Raw genomic sequence first — 13,780 nt, forward strand, 5'->3', positions numbered from 1 at the left:
GACTCTGTCTCATCGTAGAAACAATACTGTTGCGCGGATGGCAAGGACTTGCAATATGTGGGGACGAGGATTCAGGGAATTTAACCTTTGCAGAGATGTAAAAAACTATAGAAATTTTACGACCTAGCTACGCATTTGGATGAGAGACGATCCAATAATGAAAGAAGTGTTCGATAAAAGTGCTGGCAATTACCAGTATTGCAGCCCAAGAATTCAGAACAAACATATTTATATCTATGTACAGCTCATTACTGCAAGATTGTTGATCAAGTGAAATTGGTTAATTTTTTCACCATCCTGTCGGACAAGACAACCGACATTTCAAGGCAGGAATAGATGGCTCTAGGACTTCGAGTTTTAGACAATGAAAATTTTCAGATCAGGGAAAAGTTTATGGAGTTTGCTGTTGTTGAAGACTTACGATGTGAAATCCTTGGTCAATTTATCCTAAGTTGAATGGAGGAATTTGGTCTCGATAGAAACTATGATGAGGACTAGGCTATGATGGGGCTGTAAACATGAATGGGCATTTGTCAGGAGCCCAGACTTTTATGTCGAACAAATATCCACTCGCCACGTATGTTCACTGTGTTGCTCACTCCTTGAAATCGGTATTGACAGACTTGAGCAATATCCCTGATATCAAGCACTCTATGACGGTTTTTCGTGAAATAGTTAATTTCTTTTACTTTGGTGCTAAGCGAAGCGCTGTCTTAACAGCTTACACTGAAGTCAATCTGAAAGGAGTGTGCAAAACTCAAAGCGTCGAAAGACACAATGTGATACAGGTATTAAAATAGTTAGTTGTTCTGATTTTTAAGGCCGTAGAAGACATAGAGACAAATGGAGACTCTTCGGTGTCGTCTAAAGCCAGAAGTCTGCTTGATACTTCAGAAGTCAAACCTTCAGTTTGTATACCAGCCCGAGTTACTGACATGCATGCGTCTCTTATTGATAATATTTATTCCTCACAAGATGTCTTAGATAATTTTGTGCTGGTTAGTGATATTTCTGATCATTTTCCCGCTATTTCTCGATATAAAACTGCTGATCAAGGGCAGCGTATAGCTTCACCATCTAATCTCCCATTTTTCTGTTTTGGTGATATTGAGCTGAATCCACTTAATTCTCGTCTGACTGATCATCCATGGGATAGTTTGGCTTCTGAATCGACTTTTTACCGCTCTTTTGATTTCTTTTATGATTTGGTGAAAGAAGATGTCCTAGAAGTTAGCCATCAGGGTCCAGCGCCCAATACTTCGAAAAGGATAGCACCGCTGAATCTATGGATGACTTCAGGTCTCCATAAAAGCTGGAAAAGGAAAAATTATTTGTGGAAGCTTTGCAAGGTTTCATCATCTGTAGCTCATCAACAACGATTCACGGCCTATAGGAGTATGTTTAATTCCCTCTGTGGGAAGGCTAAGTCTCAGTATTATCGTAGGCAATTTTCTGAATGTGGAAAGGATGCTAGGGACACATGGTATTTAATTAATTTAGCTCTTAGACCAACTCCCCCTCTTCCTTCAGTTCCAACAACTCTGATAATCAATGGTAAAACCGTCCAAGGAAAAGAAGATGTTCAGCTAGAGAGTATCTCTAATTTTGATAATATAGGGAAGACAACTGGTTCCTCTCCAAGCTCTTCAACCTCTCGTTGCGATTTCAGAGCCTATCTTGGACCCCCATGTTCAAAGACAATGGTCTTGAACTCTGTTTCTGAGTTTGAGGTAGCTCTTATCGTGAATACTCTTATTAGGATCATCGTCTTCAGGGCCAGACAGAATTCCTACAAGGGTTATACGTGTCATTCTTCCAGCTATTGTGGTACCATTGGCTAAGCTTGCCAATCTGTCTTTCAAGATAGGAATTTTTCCTATATCTTTTAAGTGAGATAAGGTTATATAGTGCTGTATAAAGGTGGTTCTCGGAGTGATCCTGCCAATTATGCGCCAGTTTCTCTCCTATTTGTTTTCAGTAAAGTTTTTGAGAAGGCTATGCTACCCAGGCTTCTTAGTTTTCTGGATGCAAAAGAATGTTTGCATGATTTCCAGTTTGGATTCGGATCGAACGACTCTTCAGAGCATGCTTGAGCAGCTCTCTTGAATTCCGTTCATTCCGCAATAGATTCTGTTCATATCCCGGCAGCTTTATTTTTGGATGTTCTTAAAGCTTTTGATTTCTTGACTCATCGGATTTTCCTTGATCTTGATTTATGTCAATTGATCCGCTTTTCCTTAGGCCTTCTGAAGTATAGTATGGCGTCCCTCTGGGATCTATTCTTGGCCCCGTTAGCTGTGTCATCCTGATGTTCGTTTGTGCTCCTATACTACTTCTAGTGAAGATTTTCTCGTTGCTTTTGCTTATGACACCACTATTGAGAAAAGGGAATATGATATCAAGTCTAACCTTGTGGCAATTAGTTATTTCAGTTATTTCATGGTTTGATGCAAATTATTTGGCCTTCAATGCTGGTAATTCACATTTTCTTATTTTTTCTCGAATTGGTATAGCTTCCCCTGAGCTTAAACACCTTCAAGTGTCACAAGGCTCCTTGTGTAGACCATAGAATCGGGTGGTCCGGTTTCTTGGTATCCTCCTGGATGAGAGCCTTTCATTTAGCAGCCATATAGCCATGATTAGGGTTAAGGTCTCTCGAAGTTTGGGTATCATTTGAAAACTTAGACAAACATTGCCTGGATCTATTATGAAGCTTCTTTTTTTTATGTATATGTTTCTAATTGCCCCATTGTAGGGATGTCTACTTTTCCATCTACACTGCGGTCACTTTCTGTCATACATAATAAAGCACGGCGTCTGATTATGGACACCAACTGTTCCTCAGCAACACCACTCTTAAGTCTACGTCTATTTAAATTATTTCTTGTGCTTCTTTTGTCTTTCATCAGCTTCACAGCAATATTACAAAATCTCTTCAAAATCTCCTGTGTTTATTTCTGATTCAGCTCCATATAGCTTTCGTTCATCATATAACATCTGCATTCCTCTTACCCCTTCTATTCGATCAGAATTCAATCCCCTATTGTTTGTCAACAGGACTGGAATTCACTACCTTCTTCAGTTCAGAGATGCCACTCGTTTGGGACTTTAAAAGGATTCTTGAGGACCATTTAGTTAAGAATCCAACAGAATAGCATTTTGTTTTTATTTTCCTTTTCCTCCAAGGAGTTGATGTCCCCTGAGTGTTTGTTTCATGGTGTATGGTTTTCTTCTCTGCGCTTTGACTCCCATACCTCAGGTATGTTCTCTTTTTAATCTTATGTGTATTTTTTTTTATATTCCCCTTGTAACCCTGACCATCGATCCTTTCGAGGGGAAATAAAAGCATTGTATTTACATTCTGCATTTATTGGTAAATAAAAATCTTAACTCTGAATAACATCCTGAGCTCGCACTATATAGTGACCTTACTGTGATGAATTTTTTCTGGGATACACACTAGCATGTGTTGAGAGTTTCGCTATGAAGGCTCAGCTTCAACTATGGCAATTAAGTGGCTGAAAGTAGCTCCCTGTCTTTTTCTAAAGAAGGCAGGTGGCACCGTACAGCCTGGCTGAGTGTGAACGAGGCATATTTCCCAAGATACATATATTAATCCGCATTTTCTGTGTAATTCCCACTTCTACAGCAAGTGTTGAGAGGTCATTTTCTTCCATGAAAAGGCTAAAAACCTATCTCCACAGCCGAATGGATGAAGGCCGAATAAATGCCTTGGTACTTTCTAATGTCCATCGAGATGTTTCTATATCAGTAGATGAAACTCTGGAAAATTTTACTGTTAGCTCTGCTCGTAGGTTGCAATTTGCAATATAGGGTGAGTCTTTATTTCTTGATATGTTTACTTTTGGTTTTTGTAGATGGTGCGTATTATAATGTGCCCTTTATCTTCTGTTTTTCCAGCTTACCCCCCCCCCCCCCGCCCCCAAAAAAAGATAAACCACTTTCTGCGTACGTTCCTGATAAGAAGTGATAGCAAATGAAACCATAACTGCAGATGGTTTTTTCAATTTGTCATAAAATTCAGAATCATTTTATTTCCAAAAGTTCAAAAATAGCCGATACGATTTCCGAATTTCCAAATGATACACTTTTTGGATGCACTTTACTGTCCACTATTGATGTATGTGTATCATTGCAGCCAAAGAAGATCACAAAGGAAGAGCTAAGAGATACCATGTATGCCATGAAAAATAGTTTGTTTGGTAGTACATATGAGTTTAAAAATGCTGAAATCTATTCTTCCGTCTGTTTCTACTATTTCAACATCCTTAATTAAAGGTTATTTCCGACACGGAAAGTTTTCAGGCTATTTAAAGTATGTGAGAGTGACACCGGTTTATAAAGGTGTTGACAGGAATGATCTTGGTAATTATCGCCCAATATCAGTTTGGCCAATTATTTCTCTTCTTATTCAAAAATGCTTTGGTTCTCGTTTAACCCATTTTCTTGAGAAGTTTGATTTGTTGAATATTAATCAGTTTGTATTCCAGAAGAATAGAAAGACGGAAGATTTATTGATCTTTACGACAAGTATTGTTAATATAAGTTTAAACAAACGATTTAAGGCTGGTGCAGTATTTCTAGACCTAATGAATGCTTTTGACAAAGTCAACCATGTTCATTCTGGGAGAAATGTGAGCAGGATGGGATCCGGGGTAAAGCAATTTATCCTATACGGAGCTTCCTTAGTAATAACCGGTACCAGTTTGTAGAGAAGGATTGCTTACAATCTGAACTTCGCCCAGTCACTTTTGGTGTCCCACAGGGATCTGTTATTGGCCCGATTCTCTTTCTGTTGTTTATTAATGATATGCCTGATTGTATCCCTAATTGTTGTTTAATGTTAGTGATAAATAATAAAAATATGCGGAATGAAACAGTGTCATTATTAGCGGACGATCCTTTAGCTATCAGCAGATTGAGGACTGAAAAGACAGAAGACTTACTCCTGACATCAATGAAAGATAGTGTGGATAGATTAAATTCTTCGTTGAGGGTAAATAAACTTGAATTAATCCGGACATGTGCAATGCGTTTTGTTTTTCTATATCTCCTTTTTTTATCCTGAGATTTAAGAAATCGTAACATATTGTGGAATTTTAAAGGGTGTTTTATCGATTAAACAGCCTACCTGGGGGTTTATGTTGATGGAATTTTATCATTCAAGTGCCATTCACAGTCTGTGATCAAAATTTTGTCTCGTAGCCTAGATATAATGAGAGAAATTAGGAAGTTAGGAAGTATGAATTTATTTCATTATTTATTTTTCGGGCGGGGGTGTGTGTGTAAATAAACAACCAAGTAAATTATTATGGCCTCCTCTGACACGTATTTTACTTCTTGGGGTTTCTGTTAATGCTGATGTTGTGTTTTGGTATAATTAATACTTTTCTCTCTTTCATGACATGATTTGAAAAAAAATCGATAAGAAGAAAAAAATGAGCATTTTTATAGCGCACTTATAAACTATGTGCGTTTATAAACGCACTGCAATATTTTGGCAAAGTGCAATATAGATCGCTCTCAGCGCAAAAAACCAAAAATAAACAAACAAAAAACAGCCGTTAAAATAAAAACAAGCCGTAAAAAACCCATTAAAGTAAAAAGCAATGCCCTTTCCAAGTAACGGTGAAAGGGTAACTTAATAAAAAAAAATCCAACAATGCAGCAGCAATTCAAGTAACTAAATTCAAGTTCATTTTGTTTAATGCTTTTTTAAGGGCTAATTACTTACCAGGTTTGATGTCAGATAATATTCTACTAGCATATTATAAGACAGAAAAAACTGAAATAATTAATTCATTGTAAATAAGTCTCAATAATTTTCTCCGGTATCTATATTAAGGGCTAATTTTTGTTTATATATGTCTTAATTTCAACTCTCTCTCGAAAACATGTAAGAGATCTCTAACAGGAGCGATAATGGTGAAGTTGTCAAACAAAACGAAGTGATGTGGGTTGTTGTAAACGAGCTGGGCAAAACTGTAGTTTAATACCACGAATTGACAGAAAACGCCCCTTTTCCGCAATACAATTTTTAGGCCACTTAAAAAGATCATCGGAATTTTTAATTTTTGTTTGAACCAGCCCTCTCTTGATCTTCTGGGACCGCTAGTTCAATATGATTACCCCTGGATGCGGGATTGTTGTTTGCAATGGGGCAGAAAGGGGATAACTACCCCACCCTAGACCCCACCTCCCCCTTCCCCAGCTAAAATTCAGCATCTTAAAACTCAGGCAACCCTACTTGATTCTAGCATCCAAAGAAACAGATCAGTTTATTTAGTATACCTTTGCCTTTATGGTACTTTTAAATAACAAAAAGAAAAAGTTTTTTTTCAACTGAATGTAAGGAGCTTAATCAAAACTTAAAAGGAAATGAAATTATTACATATATGAGGGGGCTGCCCCCTCCTTAATACCTCGCTCTTCCCGCTGAACTTAGCACTTTTGAAAAAGCTTCTTATTGTTCTAATTAAACAACCTCTGTGTTTCAGGAGTCGTTGCTAAATAATTGGGAAAAAATTAAACTTTAGCGTAAAGACTGGGGTAATAAGATGGGGGAAATCTTCCTCACATGAAGAAAAACTTCTGTTTGTCTGAAGTTTGATGTTTCTCCTTACCTTCAGTTGAAAAAAAACCTTCCTTTATTTAATTTCCGATCATTTTTTAAATAATGCTAGGAGATCGGGCTCGACCTCCAAGGAAAAATACACCACCCCAAGAAAAGATCCTACAGAAAATTCAATTCCATTGAAATTTACCCTGAACAAAAACCTTTACACATGTAAAATTTAGTGGGCAAAGAGAAAGTAAGACAATTGAAAATAATTTCGTATAGGAATTCTCACAAATTCCCAAGTTAAAATTTCCCTGAAAAGTTCACACACCGGAAACTTCCCTCCTCATGGAAAATACTCCCCCAAACAAATTCAGCCCCCCCCCCCGGAAAATGTATGCATACTTCCCAATGACAAGTACTACACGTAAAGAATAGGCAAATTATAGAACTTGAAGATCTTTCATCAGGGGCTTTGGGGGATTGTGGTATATCCAAAGGCACAGTTTTTAGGCCTTTGAACTATGCTGAAGAAAATGGTTATCTCAAAATTTGTTATCGGAAGATTTTTTGGTAAAAAGGGCATGGAAGCAGGCCTAGTTGCCCTCCAATTTTTTAATCACTTAAAAAGAGTCCTGGAACTTTTAATTTCCGTTGGAATGAGCACTATCCCTATATTCTAAGACTATTAGGTCGATATAATCACCCCTGAAAAAAAAACAACAACAATAAAACAATTAAATACGCATCCGTGATCCTTCTTCTGGCAAAAATTACGCAATTCCAAATTTTTGAAAGAAGGAGCTTAAATTCTCTAAAGCAGGGGTTTTTGACACGCTGAATATGACAATTTTTTTTTAGTTTTTTTTTTATTTTAGGGGGAGGGGGGTTTCACCCTTTTCAGAAATCAGATAAATTTTTTAGGCTCGTAGCCGTTGATGGGTAACGCTAAACTTGATGAATCTTATATATTTGGAACCAGTTCTTGATTTATCTATTGGCATTAAGATTTCGTTCTTTAGAGTTTTGATTACTATTGAGCCGCGTCGCTCCTGCCCTACAGTTCATCACCATGCATTGTATGGTATGGTTCATTTTTCATTTCTCACTGTCATCTTCACTTGACTTGGGAAAATCGCCTCCAACTTTTTTTCTCCCTGGATTTTGACAAAATACACCACTACCTGGAAGAAAATAAACAAATCAACACGTATCTGTGATCTTTCTTCTGGGAAAAAATGCTGAATTCGATGTTGTTATTCTCACGATGCACACTTACCTTTTTAGGGGTGCCTCTTCCTTTTATACAAATCAGACAAATTTAGTTTTACACTGGGGGAATCTGAAAGAATTCCTATACGAAATTTCCTTATATGTCTTGTTTACCCTTTACCGATTCAGTTTTGCGCATGGAGATGTTAAGGGTAATTGTCCAGGATAAATGTTCGTCAGAATTGAATCGTCCAGATCATATTTCCGGGGAACGGTGGATTTTTCCGTGGAGGTGGAGACAGATATCCTAGCACTATTAGAAAACGATCAGAAATTAAATAAAAAAACAAGTTTTTCAACTGAAAGTAAGGAGCAACATTAAAACTTAAAACTTACAGAAATTATTACGTATCCGAAGGGTGTTGCTCCCTCCTCAACAACTCACTCTTTACTCTAAATTTTAAATTTCGTCCCAATTCGACAAAAATAACTCCTGAAACACAAGGGTCGCTTAATTAGAAGAATAAGTAATTTTTTTAAAGTGCCAAAAAACTTTAGCATGAAGAGCGAGGTGTTGAGGAGGGGGCAACCCATCTCATATGCGTAATAATTTCTGTAAGTTTCAAGTTTTAATGTTGTTCCTTACTTTCATTTAAATACTTGTTTTTTATTTAATTTATGTATTCAATAAAATTCAATTCTTTTAATATACTAACTTTTTTCAAAATTACTCTTTTAGAGTTTCGGTTGCTATAATCCGATTAGCTCCTTACTTACAGTTTGATACTACGAACTGTTCGACAAGTTTTTAGATTCTAGAAAATTACTGTAGTTGATAGCCACTTAATCTGAAAGGGGTTCCTTACTGTATTTTCCAAGTGTTCCTCAGAGTACCTTTAAAGTACTTGCAAAGCCTTTCCAATTTTCGAGTCTTAATCGCTCTAAAAAAAAAAAAAAAACGAAAAAAATCTAACTCCAGAATAAAAATGTTCCCAAGGGTATATTTCTATATCCACGAACTTCATTCAGAGAATGTTTAAATTCAGGTAAACCTTAAAATAAAAAAAAAAAATTAACGTAGCTTTTCCTTCTGGAACTGCCGAGAATAAGGATTAAAAGGAATAGTCCTTCTTTTCAGAATTAATTAAAATAATGAGTTTTTTTTATTTAAAGACTTTATCGTCATTTTGAAATTTCAGTATTATATATCATTTATTGAAACTAAAATTTTGAAAACTTGTGAAACTTGAAGTATTGGTCAAGGAAAGTTTTATATTCGAAAAAAGTCTATCACGAGCCGAACTGGGTCAAATCTTATACTTCAGAGCCAAACAGCCAAAAAAGTAAAAATAAAATAAAAAGGGATTGGTCAGAAAAAAATATAAATAAATAAGCCAACATGTTAACAAGCATAGCAGGGTTTAAACTATTAGAATTTATAAGGAAATTAAACCGGATAAAAAAAAAAAAAAAAAAAAAAAACACACACAGAAGGGACAAACGAAGATGGTATAAATAACAAGAAACAGGGGAACTATTGGGGCGGTTATTCATTATTTTTTTTTTTTTTTCATTTAATATTTTCTGGTTGGTAGTGTAGTGGACAAAGGCTTTCGAAACTTTCTTATAAAACAACAACAAACTGTTCAAACAAAATGTTTAAAGTTATTTTTAGTAATATCTCCACAGTCAGTTGTCATGTCTATAAGAATGGTTTTTCGGCATACATAAGTGTTAGGACATGGTTGTTACAAGTTAATTACGAGGGGCTTACAAAGATGATTTCAATGGAAGCAGAAAAAACTCAAGCTATCTGATTGGCTGGCTAGAAAAGCCAAGAGGGACCACCTTTGATTTGTTGATACTTTATCTTCTTTGACGTAATTAATGACGTTTTTACCACGTTCTACTTAACTTGCTTTGTCTGCCTTTCTGTCGCCAAAATTTGAGATGCTTGTTTCAACCCCTTCCTCTCATTAGATTTGACTCAAGATTTGTATACACCTTTGATTTACCTAACATTTTAATGTTCTGATATACTTGAATCTCTATAGGTCCGAATCTGGAGAAATTCCGGATCTGGATCATTATGCAACATTCTCTGGATCATTCTTAATCTAGAGAATCCGGATCCGGATCAAGAAACCAAAAACAGTTAAATCAATACCATATAAAAAAAAATTTATAAAGCTATATTTTACAAGCGGAATAAAAAGGGTAAATAACTTTTCTAGTTCTAAAGAATACTTTTGATATACATACTTCGAAATTTTCTGAATACTTTGAATGTTCTGAACTCTTTTATTCAAATTTGTAAGAAAAATTATAAAAATTTAAATGTGGTATGCATTTTCAGTCAATAGCCTATTGCTATCTAACTATTTAAATGTGCATCATGCTAAATTTTTAGAAATATTTTACAAGTCCGAGTAAAAATCCTCACTGGTGTTCAAGTAAATATATTAGCTCAAATAGAAGAAAAAGAAAATGGTTTTTAAATGCGCAGGAAAAAAAAAAAACTTGAGTTTTAAATGGAGAAGCAAAATCAGAGGCAACGCTATAGCGTTGCTTATAGTAAACGCCATACGGCTCCAATGTTTTATTATTTACTCATCCCCAGAGGCACTTCATATGGAAGGGGTAGTCGCATAAACTTCTGAAGGGGCTCATTCGATTGGAAATTGGGAGTTCTAGTCCATTTTTTAAGAGTCAAAAGTGACCGGAGTGTAACTAGCCCTCTCTCCGCGCCCTTTCTTCGCCAATGCGTCCTATAAAGATTTTGAGATAGTCATTTTGTTAAAAATAGTTCAAAGATCATATAAGAAAAAATCTTGGGTCGACACAACGCCCTTTTTTGCTCAAATCCATCCAATAAGAACTTTGAGATAGCCGTTTTTTTTTAATAGTTCAAATATCATATAACGAAAACTCCGAGGTCGACACGAGAGCCCCAGAGCCCGGGGGCAGGCGTTGTTAGCTATGTCCTGGGGGCATATGGCTCTTATGGAAGGGATGCTCGTATAAACTTAGGAGAGGGCTCATTTGATTGGGGATTGAAAGTTCTAGTTCAGTTTTTGAGAGTCAAAAGAGATTAGAGGGCAACTAGCCCCCCCCCTGAGGCCGTTTTTCTTCAAATGCATCCGATAAGAATTTTGAAATAGTCATTTTATGAAAAACTTTCAAAGATCAGATAGCAAAATTCAGGTGTCGGCACAACCACCCAGGACGCGGGAGCAAGCGCTATAAGTTATGCCTTAGGGACATATAGAAAGGGCTCATTTGATCGGATATTGGAAGTTCTAGTTCAGCTTTAGTGAGAATGGAGGGCAACTAGCCCCCAACGCTCCTTTTTCTCCAAATGCATCTGATAAAAATTTTTAGATTGCCATTTTATTAAAATGGTTCAGAGGTCAGATAACGAAAATTCAGGTGTCAATAAAACCCCACAGGGCCCGAGGGCAAGCACTCTAAGTTATGATGGGGGGCATACACGATTCTTATGGAAGGGATGCTTGTATGAACTTTAGAGACGGCTCATTTGATTGGAAACTAAAAGTTACAGTTCACTTTCTAACAGTCAGAAAAGATCGGGGGGCAACTAGTCCCATACTTCCACTTCCTTTTTTCACAAACCAATCCAATTAGAACTTTGAGCTTTCCATTTTTTTTTAAGTTGAAAGATCAAATAACGAAAATTTTGGGGTCAACACAACCCCCGGGGCCGGGGGCAGATTCTCATGGAAGGGGTGCTCCTATAAACTTTAGAAAGGGCTAATTTGATTGGAAATTGAAAATTCTAGTTCAGTTTTTGAGATTCAAAAGAAATTGGAGGAAAACTAGCTCTCCCAAGCCCCTTTTTCTCCTAATACATCCGATAAAAATTTGAGATAACCATTTTATTGAAAATAGTTCAAGGGTCAGATAACAAAAATTCATGTGTCGGAACAACCCCACAGGGCCCGGGGCAAGCATTATTAGTTATACCCTTGGGGCATATATGGTTCTGATGGAAGCAATGCTCCTATAAACTTTAGAGAGGGCTCATCTGATTGGAAATTGAAAATTCTAGTTCAGTTTTTAAGAGACAACTATATATTTAAAATTAGTTTAAAGGTCAGATACAACTCAGATAAAACTCCGATGTCGATACAACCCCTTAGGGCCTGGTGCATCGTAAGATATGCCCTAGAGACATATATGGCCCTTATGAAAGCGATGCTCGTATAAACCTCAGGTAGGGCTCATTTGAATGGAAATTGAAAGTTCTAGTTCACTTTTAGAGGAAAAAGAGATCAGAGGGCAACTAGCCTTCCCTACGCCCTTTTCCCCAAACCCATCCAATACAAATTTTGAGATAGCAATTTTTAAAAAAATTGTTTAAAGGTCAAATAACAAAAACTCCGATGTTGACAAAACCCCCAGGGCCTGGGGGCTGGCTTGGTAATTAATGTCCATGGGGCATATATGGTTCTTATGAAAGGGATGCTCGTATAAACTTCAGAGAGGGCTCATTTGATCGGAAATTGAAAGTTCTAGTGTACTTATTAAGAGTCAAAAGAGATCTGAGGGTAATTGCCCCTCCACCCCTATCCTTTTTTCCCCAAACCCATCCGATATAAATTTCGAGGTAGCCATTTAAAAAAAGTAGTTCAAACATTAGAGTTTAAAACTCCGGGGTCGATAGAACGCCCTAGAGCCCGGTACTCAAATAAGAAACTCCTGGCGTCGATACAACCCCCAGGGTCCGGGTAGGTGTTGTATACCCCTGCACCCTGGGGGCTTATGCTTTTATGTTCTGGGGGCATATATAGTTTTTATGGAAAGGATGGTCGTATAAAATTCGGAGAGCACTCATTTATTGGAAATTGAAAGTTCTAGCTCACTTTTTAAGAGTCAGAAGAGATCTGAGAGCAACTAGCCATTTTTTTTTAAAATACTTCAAATATCAGATAATAAAATCTCCGGGGTCAACAGAACGACCCACAGCCCGGGAGCAAGTGATTTAAGTTATACCCCTGAGGCGTATAAGGTTTTTACATAAGGTTTGGCGGCATAAACTTCGAATGTGGCTCATTTGATTAAAAATTGAAAGTTCTAGTTTACTTTTTAAGAGTCAAAAGAAATCCAAGCGCAACTAGCCCCCCTTACCCCTTTTCCCCCAAATCCATCCAATGCAAATTTTGAGATAACATTTCTTTTGAAATAGTTCAAATGCCAGATGACAAAAGTCAGGGGTCCACCCCCCCCCTAAAGCCTGAAGGCAAGTGTTTCAAGTTATGCACCGGAGGCGTATAAGGTTTCTTATGTAAGGGGTGGTCGTATAAACTTGGAAGGTGGCTTATTTAATTGGAAATTGAAATTCTAGTTACCTTTTAATGAGTCAAAAGCTAACGGAGGGCATCTACTCCTCTTCTCTAGAAACAAACACCTTCTTTTCCTCAAATGAATCAAATGAAAGTTTTGAGATAGTCAGTTTGTTTAAAATAGCCCAACGATAAGATAACAAAAAGTTTGTTGTGAATACAACTTTCCTGAGCCAGGGGAAGGGTTGTAACTTATGGCGCGGGGGCATATAAGGTTATTCTGGAAGAGGTGGTCATACAAACTCTGGAGGGGACTCAATGATTAGAAATTGAAAGTTCTAATTCATCTTTCAAGAGTCAAAAGTGATCCGATGGTGACTAGCCCTTCCTCCCTCCCAATCTTTTTTCCCCAAAAGCGTCCAATTGAATTTTAAATATAGCCATTTTGTTCAAAAGAGACAAAAGGTAATATAACAAAAATTCCAAGGATAAAACAGCCCCCCCCCCGAGAATCTAGGGGCAAGTGTTGTAAAATGTGCCGTGGGGGCATATAAGGTTTTTAAGGAATGGATGGTCGTATAAATATCGAAGGGGGTTTATTCGATTGTAAACAGGATTTTCGTACCCTTCTTAAGATTTAAGATTGATCAGATGGCAACTAGACCCCCCCCCCTCTCAAGGCCTT

Source organism: Artemia franciscana, chromosome 4 (genome assembly GCF_032884065.1).
Source record: "Artemia franciscana chromosome 4, ASM3288406v1, whole genome shotgun sequence".
NCBI lineage: Eukaryota > Metazoa > Arthropoda > Branchiopoda > Anostraca > Artemiidae > Artemia > Artemia franciscana.